We start from the raw sequence: 9,524 nt of genomic DNA, 5'->3' as shown, positions 1-9,524 counted from the left end.
GTGAACAACTGCTGGAGAAGATTTTAGTTTCCCCATGAATCAATGGGACTTGCTGTCACCTTTTAAAAGTTGAATGCTCTTTTTGTATAATTTTGCTTCTCTTAAATTACAGTTAGGATGATTGGATATAATGATCTTACTACTCATGGCACTAGAGCCCATCTGAATTTTTTTTTTACTAGAGCCTAGATGTGAAATTTTTGACCTGGGAGCATGTGTGTAGGGTTGAAACCACCACCTTTAATAACCTTGCAATTTAGGGCAAAGCAGAATTCCCCTGATTTTCTAGCATTGTAGATGCATTGTGTTTTTATAGACCTATTTGGTCTATGGTTATAGATCTATTTGGTCCATAGGATTACTTATTTTACTGAAGTGCTGTATTTGTAAGCTATGTAATGTATTACAGGGCTTACAGCTACAGTGCCGTGGACTGAAGTTAAAGCTGAGGCAGGTAATTGGATAGCTGATGAAAATAGGGTAAGGCAAGTTGGCATGTACAAAGTTCTTTGAGGCTGATAGACAAATGCAAATACTGAGCACCATAATGCAAAATAAAAACAAGTTGAACTTTACGTAACTGTGTTGCAGTCTCTGTTTAGTTTGACCTAAATAGCAGCATTTCTTGTATTGTTACTTTGTCTGAAGTCTTCAGGGTTGTACTGAGAGCTATTTTAGGTTTAACTCCTCCTTCCACTTTAGTTCATATCAATGCTTATCTGGCATTAATCTCATTCCTGTTTTATTATTTTAGGATATGTTTTACTATTCAGTCTCATGAAGAGATGTTACCAGTCTGGGTGTCAAAAAGGATTACCATTTTTTATCAAAAAATAACTGACTGTTCCTTAGTATGGCTCTAGATTCTGTACCAGAAGACTTGGAGACCTGTCCCATGTACTTGTAGCTTGGCAGTGACAGATTATTCTCCTTTCCTAATGATGATAGTAGTAATAGTAATATGGCTGTAACATTTATGTATTATTGTGCTGTATGTAGGCCTGGTCAAACAATTTCTGTTTAAATGGTTTTTCAATAGAATATTGAGACTTTTACGAAACAGAATTTTTTTGTGAAAACTGTCTGGTTCATGGAAAATTTCAACATTTCATTGAAAAGCCAAAAATTTTGATATGAAAATGCCAGTATGGTGTGTCATAGAAGTTGTAGCGCAGGTTCCACATGGCATCACCTGGCTCTGTTGTCTGTGCTCCCCACCCAGACTATATTTCCCGTGATGCACTGTTGCCATGGTACTCCTATGATGTGTCATGGTGGCTCAGCAAGAGGGCAGACTGATGCATCATGGAAAATGTGTTGAAGGGAAAGTGTGTGTACATTATATATATATATAAGTATATATATATAATAACAGTATATATATAATAAGTTAAAGAAAAGTTTATAGCATTAAAGAAGGATTATATATGAGCAGGAGGTGGCAAAAAATTGAAATTTGGCAGGGACAATCTCTCGATTGCAGATGTAACTTTCAAAAATCCAATAAATATCTGCTTAACTTGGTTGAATTACAGTAGTTTAAAAACAGATTTTTGCATGTATATTAGTTTTTATTATACATGATGGACTTTGTAGTGTGCATGGGTGTGTGAATAGTGAAGATTTTTGGCACACTTGCGTTGGCTATCCATGTAGAATTTTTGGCCAGTATTGTCTCCTCTTCTCCCATAAGTGGAGTTCCAACCTCTTTACATAAGAGAATCAAGTTGCTGAAGCACAGTTTCAGCCACTTTGGCCTGCTGCCAGACTAGCTGACTGAATTGGTGGCTGAGAGTTTGGCTTTATATTTACATATATACTTTCCTCTTTTTTGTAGACCCAATTTTTCAAAAATTCAGGTGCTTCTTTATTTTCATTCTTGACAAAAGTCTACAAACATAGTTATGAAGTTTTTCATGAATGATGCATTACTTTAATATTCTGCAAATGTAGAGATTTATTGAAATTTCCTACCTGTGATGATTTTTGCAAATGTAACTCAACGTTGAGATTTTAATGGAAATACTAATATAACATAGTGTTAAGCTGCTGCTTCTACATCTACTGGAAACCCTAGGTAAAAGAATAACATCTTTCTGTGGACACGTAGTTTGCTGATCTCAGAGCGACTTGCTTCCAGCACTCATACTATCAAACAAGCTCGCAGGCAAACCAGGAAGAGGAAGAAGAGAGCTAGTTTGGAAACACTGCCAGTAGACTGGTATCCAAAGGAGAGTGGAAGTTTAGAACTGGTTGTGATTGTGAAAGATGGAAGGTGATGGTCAACATCAACGGTCTGCATCAAAGATGTCACTTGAAGAAGAAGAAGAAAATAATATTACACTTCTACAAACAATGTAATATTTAGGGTTAAACAACCCTCTAAATCAGGGGTTGGCAACCTTCAGCACACAGCCCATCAGGGTAATCCGCTGGCAGGCCACGAGATATTTTGTTTACATTGACTGTCCACAGGCACTGCTCCCCGCAGCTCCTAGTGGCCACGGTTCACCATTACCGGCCAATGGGAGCTGTGAGAAGCGACGGCCAGCATGTCCCTGTAGCTCACAACTTCCCGCAGTTCCCATTGGCCAGGAACAGCAAACCGCAGCCACTGGGAGCTGCAAGGATCAACGTAAACAAAATGGTTGACCTGAGGATGGTCAATGTAAACAAAATGTCTCATGGCCACCCAGTGGATTACCCTGATGGGCCGCATGTAGAAGGTTGCCAACCCCTGCACTACATATTCTGAAAATACAAGTGAAATCTGGACAATAGCAATTAGACATAAAAAAAAAATAGTAATGTCACATTTTCAACTTTTTCCACATCTTCATTAGTATGAATAGGACAAATAATACTGTGTATATTACAATACAAATATTAAATATTTGCCAATTTCCTGTATTAATAATTTAATTCAGCCCTTCCATTTGATCTAGGTGACAGATGTTCTGGTAAAATTGGCAATAAAAATCATTATGAATAGCTGCATGAAGACTAGCAAAATAAGAATTAATACATGGTTAAAATATGTCTGTATCACTTTTAACTATGAAAGAATTACTACTGAAATAAACATAATTATCTTAGAGTTCAAGGACATCTAGTTTCCAAAGGAGAATTATCTTAGTAATGCCAATCATGATGATGAATCACTTAGCATTGTATCATTTTTATTCTTCATGAAAGATAAAACTGACAGTAAATCTCGCCAAGAGGAAGAGAGTGTTGTCTGCTAAATTTTATACTGTAAGCAACTCAGGGCAAGGAGCATGGTTTTCTCTCTGGTTTTCACAGCTATTAGTGTTCAACTAAAAAATAATATTAGCAATAATAATGAAGAAGAGGAAGAGATAAGCAGGCGTTTTAATTCATCTGTTTGTGGGGGAGGGGAGAAAATCATTGCTTTGGGCCAAAATCTATCCCGAGATGCAACTCCTATTACTATCAATAAAAGATGTCTATTCTGAGGGGATAATTTGAACACTAATATTGAATTCTGCCCGGAATACACATTACTTCTGTTTGGACTGGTTTTTTCAGTTAAATACATCTCAATGAGAATAGTGGCTGCCTGAGAAAATCCAAACCAATAAAAAGATTTTTCTGAAACTGTAATAATAATGATAAAGACCTCCAGTAGCTATCCGGCTTGTTCAATAGAGAATAAAAAACACCAGTAGAGCTGAGGGAGGGAGATAATACAGAATCATAGAATCTCAGGGTTGGAAGGGACCTCAGGAGGTCATCTAGTCCAACCCCCTGCTCAAAGCAGGACCAATCCCCAACTAAATCATCCCAGCCAGGGCTTTGTCAAGCCTGACCCTTAAAAACTTCTAAGGAAGAAGATTCCACCACCTCCCTAGGTAACGCATTCCAGTGTTTCACCACCCTCCTAGTGAAAAAGTTTTTCCTAATATCCAACCTAAACCTCCCCCACTACAACTTGAGACCATTACTCCTCGTTCTGTCATCTGCTACCACTGAGAACAGTCTAGATCCATCCTCTTTAGAACCCCCTTTCAGGTAGTTGAAAGCAGCTATCAAATCCCGCCTCATTCTTCTCTTCCGCAGACTAAACAATCCCAGTTCACTCAGCCTCTCCTCATAAGTCATGTGTTCCAGTCCCCTAATCATTTTTGTTGCCCTCTGCTGGACTCTTTCCAATTTTTCCACATCCTTCTTGTAGTGTGGGGCACAAAACTGGACACAGTACTCCAGATGAGGCCTCACCAATGTCGAATAGAGGGGAACGATCACGTCCCTCGATCTGCTGGCAATGCCCCTACTTATACATCCCAAAATGCCATTGGCCTTCTTGGCAACAAGGGCATACTGTTGACTCATATACAGCTTCTCGTCCATTGTAATCCCTAGGTCCTTTTCTGCAGAACTGCTGAGCCATTTGGTCCCTAGTCTGTAGTGGTGCATGGGATTCTTCCATCCTAAGTGCAGGACTCTGCACTTGTCCTTGTTGAACCTCATTAGATTTCTTTTGGCCCAATCCTCTAATTTGTCTAGGGCCCTCTGTATCCTATCCCTACCCTCCAGCGTATCTACCTCTCCTCCCTGTTTAGTGTCATCTGCAAACTTGCTGAGGGTGCAATCCACGCCATCCTCCAGATCATTTATGAAAATATTGAACAAAACCGGTCCAAGGACCGACTCTTGGGGCACGCCACTTGATACCGGCTGCCAACTAGACATGGAGCCATTGATCACTACTCATTGAGCCCGACAATCTAGCCAACTTTTTATCCACCTTATAGTCCATATCCAGCCAATACTTCTTTAACTTGCTGGCAAGAATACTGTGGGAGACCATGTCAAAAGCTTTGCTAAAGTCAAGGAATAACACGTCCACTGCTTTCCCCTCATCCACAGAGCCAGTTATCTTGTCGTAGAAGGCAATTAGATTAGTCAGGTATGACTTGCACTTGGTGAATCCTGTTCCTGATCACTTTCCTCTCCTCTAAGTGCTTCAGAATTGATTCCTTGAGGACCTGCTCCATGATTTTTCCAGGGACTGAGGTGAGGCTGACTGGCCTGTAGTTCTCAGGATCCTCCTTCTTCCCTTTTTTAAAGATGGGAAATACATTAGCCTTTTTCCAGTCGTCCGGGACTTCCTCTGATCACCATGAGTTTTCAAAGATAATGGCCAATGGCTCTGCAATCACATCCACCAACTCCTTTAGCACTCTCGGATGCAGCACATCCGGCCCCATGGACTTGTGCTCGTTCAGCTTTTCTAAATAGTCCCGAACCACTTCTTTCTCCACAGAGGGCTGGTCACCTCCTCCCCATGCTGTGCCACCCAGTGCAGCAGTCTGGGAGCTGACCTTGTTTGTGAAGACAGAGGCAAAAAAAGTATTGAGTACATTAGCTTTTTCCATATCCTCTGTCACTATGTTGCCTCCCTCATTCAGTAAGGGGCCCACACTTTCCTTGACTTCCACGATTCAACAGTCTCTACCCAGGCCTTTTCCTTCCACAGGGAGGATGGATGAGAAGACCACTTGCACCAATATCTTGGGACTGACATGGCTACATCAAAATGGCATACAAAGAAAAGCACAATGAATACTGATTGCTTTATTGTTATTTAATGATGCCGTTATTACATTTTAAGACCAACAATCAAAATGGAAGGAAAGAGTTGAGACATATTTCAAATATTATTTGAAAATTTAGCCCTGAATTTTAAAAATATAATCTTATTTCATGCAATATTAAGAACATAAGAACATAAGAATGGCCATACTGGGTCAGACCAAAGGCCCATCCAGCCCAATATCCTGTCTACCGACAGTGGCCAATGCCAGGTGCCCCGGGGGAGTGAACCTAACAGATAATGATCAAGTGATCTCTCTCCTGCCATCCATCTCCACCCTCTGACAAACAGAGGCTAGGGATACCATTCTTTACCCATCCTGGCTAATAGCCATTAATGGACTTAACCTCCATGAATTTATCCAGTTCTATTTTAAACCCTGTTATAGACCTAGCCTTCACAACCTCCTCAGGCAAGGAGTTCCACAGGTTGACTGTGCGCTGTGTGAAGAAGAACTTCCTTTTATTTGTTTTAAACTTGCTGCCCATTAATTTAATTTAGTGGCCCCTAGTTCTGATATTATGGGATCAAGTAAATAACTTCTCCTTATTCACTTTCTCCACACCACTCATGATTTTATATACCTTTATCATATCCCCGCTTAGTCTCCTCTTTTCCAAGCTGAAAAGTCCTAGCCTCTTTAATCTCTCCTCATATGGGACCAGTTCCAAACCCCTATTCATTTTAGTTGCCCTTTTCTGAACTTTTTCTAATGCCAGTATATCTTTTTTGAGATGTGGGGACCACATCTGTACGCAGTATTCAAGATGTGGGCATACCATGGATTTATATAAGGGCACTAAGATATTCTCCGTCTTATTCTATAGCCCTTTTTTAACGATTCCTAACATCCCGTTTGCTTTTTTGACTGCCGCTGCACACTGCATGGACGTCTTCAGAGAACTATCCAAGATGACTCCAAGATCTTTCTCCTGATTAGTTGTAGCTAAATTAGCCCCCATCATATTGTATGTATAATTGGGGTTATTCTTTCCAATGTGCATTACTTTACATTTATCCACATTAAATTTCATTTGCCATTTTGTTGCCCAATCTCTTAGTTTTGTGAGATCTTTTTGAAGTTCTTCACAGTCTGCTTTGGTCTTAACTATCTTGAGCAGTTTAGTATCATCTGCAAATTTTGCCACCTCACTGTTTACTCCTTTCTCCAGATCATTTATGAATAAGTTGAATAGGATTGGTCCTAGGACTGACCCTTGGGGAACACCACTAGTTACCGCTCTCCATTCTGAAAATTTACCATTTATTCCTACCCTTTGTTGCCTGTCTTTTAACCAGTTCTCAATCCATGAAAGGATCTTCCCTCTTATCCCATGACAACTTAATTTACGTAAGAGCCTTTGGTGAGGGACCTTGTCAAAGACATTCTGGAAATCTACATACAGTATGTCCATTGGATCCCCCTTGTCCACGTGTTTGTTGACCCCTTCAAAGAACTCTAATAGATTAGTAAGACATGATTTCCCTTTACAGAAACCATGTTGACTTTTGCGCAACAATTTATGTTCTTCTATGTGTCTGACAATTTTATTCTTTACTATTTTTCAACTAATTTGCCTGGTACTGACGTTAGACTTACCGGTCTGTAATTGCCAGGATCATCTCTAGAGCCCTTTTAAATATTGGCATTACATTAGTTATCTGCCAGTCATTGGGTACAGAAGCTGATTTAAAGGACAGGTTACAAACCAAAATTAATAGTTCTGCAATTTCACATTTGATTCTTTCAGAATTCTTGGGCGAATGCCATATGGTCCCGGAGACTTGTTACTGTTAAGTTTCTCAATTAATTCCAAAACCTCCTCTAGTGACACTTCAATCTGTGACAATTCCTCAGATTTGTCACCTACAAAAAACAACCCAGGTTTGGGAATCTCCCTAACATCGTCAGCCGTGAAGACTGAAGCAAAGAATTCATTTAGTTTCTCTGTGGGACCTTATCGTCTTTAAGTGCTCCTTTTGTATCTTGATTGTCCAGGGGCCCCACTGGTTGTTTAGCAGGCTTCCTGCTTCTGATGTACTTAAAAAAATGTTTTTTACCATTTGAGTTTTTGGCTAGCTGTTCTTCAAACTCCTTTTTGGCTTTTCTTATTACATTTTTACATTTAATTTGGTGGTGTTTATGCTCCTTTCTATTTACCTCACTAGGATTAATCAAATGCAAAACTAAAATAGAACCAAATATAAAAGAGCAGGAGAATTCAATCATTATAAATAGATGGGTTTAAAATAAGTACAAATAGACAATAAAAATAGCATGATGGTTAATAAGAGGATATACTATTGATAAATACAATGCATTAGCTTACCTTTTCTCAGCAATAATTCCTGAAAAACACCTATTGCTAACTATGAGCAACAGAAGTCACTAAAGATATCATTTACAATTCACATTGATAATTACAGAGCAAAGATCCTGTGGAATAAAGCCCAAATTTCCATTCATGTAACGGTATTTATTTGCAGCTTTCATAAAGGCATGATTTGTATTCTAGAGCATACTAGAGCACTAGAACTAATTCTTAGTGAAATGATGAAATGACAATTAACAGGACTATGGAAGCCCTTGATATGCTGATAAATTGCACCTCCAAGTGGATATGTCTCATGTATCTCTGACAGTTGTTTTTTTTTTACTTTTTTTTTTTTGGTCACTTGGAAAGCATTAAAACAATGACAATTTCATAAATACCTTTTGTAAAGTACTTTGAAACCCTCAAGTGGAAAGCACCTAAGGGCAAAGTATTATTATTATTGAAAGATATTTGACTTTGTCAGCAAGAATGTTCTCAACTATTTTTTTCTGGACAACTGTGGTGAGGACAATATAACTTTGCACTTACACAGCCTTTCCAAACTATGGGTCATATTCTGTCTTTTGGATGCATGTGTATGACTTTTGTGTAAATCAGTTGGAGCTCCGTATGCATGTAATTCAGTGTGGAATGTGCCCATATACAAAGCACAACTTGAAATAGCCATGTTTACTTTATTCACAGACATCAGGACTCTCCCTTAGCAATATTTTTTTGCACTGAAACCGTACTTCAATCTGTCCCTGCTTCTCCAAAGTTGGTGGTCCCATGAGCTGTAATTGTGAATCATAGCTTTTCTTTTTTCAGTGCTTGTAATGATGTAACTGATGCAGCAAGCCCAGAGGTGCTGGGGCTGTGAACTGCTAAGCTTAGAGGTGCTGGGGGCTCAGGCCAGCCACAAATTGAGCACTGACCCTACTGCCTTGTTATGTGCCAGTTGTTGCCACTTGTCTGCTCGCTGGAACCAGTGAGGTACACTTCCATGCTCCTAATGGCTGCGGTGCAGTGGTACGGCATGTGTAATGTCTAGATTCTGTCTGGACAGCCAACGGTCATGTCGGGCGCGACATAGCGCTGCTTGCAGTGGCTATTGTGCTGGAGAGAGAAATGCTGCCCGGCGGAGCGCACGTCGGGCGTGGTTCCAGTGACGCTCTTTGGAAAGTTTTCAGAGTAGCAGCTGTGTTAGTCTGTATTCGCAGAAAGAAAAGGAGGACTTGTGGCACCTTAGAGACCAACACATTTATTTGCGCATAAGCTTTCGTGAGCTACAGCTCACTTCACCGGATGTGAAAGCGTAACATTGGCTTCCAGGAACACGCAGCCCGTGCGCGCCCGGAGACAGGACAAAAAGAAAAGGAGGACTTGTGGCGCCTTAGAGCCTAACAAATTGATTAGAGCATAAGCTTTCGTGAGCTACAGCTCACTTCATCGGATGCCTTTGCTGAAGTGAGCTGTAGCTCAGGAAAGCTTATGCTCTAATCAATTTGTTAGTCTCTGAGGCGCCACAAGTCCTCCTTTTCTTTTTGCGAATACAGACTAACACGGCTGCCCCTCGGAGACGGGACAGTCTG

The sequence above is a fragment of the Dermochelys coriacea genome, chromosome 8 (assembly GCF_009764565.3).
Source record: "Dermochelys coriacea isolate rDerCor1 chromosome 8, rDerCor1.pri.v4, whole genome shotgun sequence".
Classification (NCBI taxonomy): Eukaryota; Metazoa; Chordata; order Testudines; family Dermochelyidae; genus Dermochelys; species Dermochelys coriacea.
Note: the sequence above shows the minus strand (reverse complement) of the source record.